This window comes from Colobus angolensis, unplaced genomic scaffold (genome assembly GCF_000951035.1).
Source record: "Colobus angolensis palliatus isolate OR3802 unplaced genomic scaffold, Cang.pa_1.0 Scaffold116, whole genome shotgun sequence".
NCBI lineage: Eukaryota > Metazoa > Chordata > Mammalia > Primates > Cercopithecidae > Colobus > Colobus angolensis.
This window is the reverse complement of record NW_012112697.1, coordinates 6,378,221-6,379,686: the sequence shown is the minus strand read 5'-3', so window position 1 is coordinate 6,379,686 and position 1,466 is coordinate 6,378,221. Positions and strand designations below refer to the sequence as shown.

Sequence of the window (1,466 nt, the reverse complement as noted above, 5' to 3'; positions counted from 1 at the left end):
CTCGATCTCCTGACCTCGTGATCCGCCCGTCTCGGCCTCCCAAAGTGCTGGGATTACAGGCTTGAGCTACCGCGCCCGGCCGGTTTATCAGTTTTCTTTGTGATTTTCCTGTCGGCGGCGGGCCCGGAGCCGAGACGGATGTGGGCTCGCGTTCCTCGTAGCGGGAGAATTCCGGGGGCCCGTTGCTGTTGGCGCTGGCGGCGAGCGGCGGCCCTGCCAAGTGATTTGAGACTGCTTAGTAGCTCTGATCCATTACAGCTGTTTGAGATTGAAGAGATTGTGTAGGCAAAGTCTTTTGCGTGAGCTCTTCAACCCCATGAGAGGATACATATGAGCTGGACTGTCCTACCCCTCTTTACAGGCTCCGAAATTCAAAATATTGAAATATTTAGAAATTATTCGATTAACTACTATCCTTTGGATACAGATAACTCCTTCACTAAAGCGTTAGGGACAAGCAGCAGGAGTCACAGTTTTAATATTTTCATCTCCATTCCAAAATGGATCGAGAAATCATACAACTTTCTCCCGCCAGAAAGTTCAAATAAAACGCGCTGGAAAAAAAGAAAAAAACCCTTTTATTTTTCCGGGGCGGGCGCAAGGTGACGAACGTAGATTGCTGCCAATTGTAGCAGGCTTCCTCGAGAGCGGTCCCTCCTCGTCAAACAACTAGCCAATGAGAGCGCCGCTGCTTCAGCTAGCGGGGACCCATTGAAGAAGAAGAGTGAGTATTGGCCACAGCCTAGGGCTTCTGTCCAATAGGAGCATATCTGCCGGCAGCTCTGGCGGGAGCTTGAGCGGCTCCGGAAGTGGCCGTTGGCGTAGGTGCATTCGGAGTTCTGCTGTGGTAACGAGAGAGTCTTCGGCGGGCTCGCGAGCCAGCCCGCGGCCTAGTGGTTTCAGGTGAGGAGGGGTCTTGCTTCTCCCCAGGCCTTGGGCCTCTAACTCCGGGATAAACTTCCCCACGCCTGATTCCTGGATTGGGGTCCAGAAGACACCCCACGAGGTGGGCTGCACGCGGGCTTGGAACGCGGAAGCCTGAGAGGATTTGGACCCTCGGGGCGGCGCCAGTGGTCGGGGCTGACGACCCCAAACCCTAGCGCTTATCTGGGTTGCCGGGCGTTGGGGGCTGGGCAGGCGGGAGCTCCGGGCGATGACGGAAGGAGCCGAGTTCGCTGCTGCGGGGCGTGCCCTGGCCAGGGTGGGAGGTCGCCCGGCCCTTCCCCCGAGAGCCTAGCCTCGGGCTCCTCAGCGGCGATGCCTGCCCCGGCTCCGAGCTCCGTTACTTCATCACTTTAAAGTTGACGGAAGAACTGCATTTTTAATTTCATCGTGGAAACTGTGTCGTAAAGACTTGTATTATCCCTATTTTACAGGCGAACAAGTTGAGTCCAGGTTTCCACATGTAGTAAAAGAACAGGGATTTAATATTTCTCTCTCTGTCTCTGTCCCCCTCCCCTCTCCCC

At 55.3% G+C, this 1,466-nt stretch overlaps 1 protein-coding gene across 1 annotated transcript in view; it reads left to right on the top strand.

Annotated features, from left to right (window-relative positions):
• Window positions 1-786: 786 nt before the first annotated feature.
• The window catches only part of RFWD3 (ring finger and WD repeat domain 3), a 55,074-nt gene continuing 54,394 nt past the window's right edge, over window positions 787-1,466 (top strand). Inside the window, exon 1 of the mRNA XM_011962325.1 lies at window positions 787-903. The gene's annotated coding sequence lies outside the window, so the exon portion shown is untranslated. The remainder of the gene's footprint in view (window positions 904-1,466) is intronic.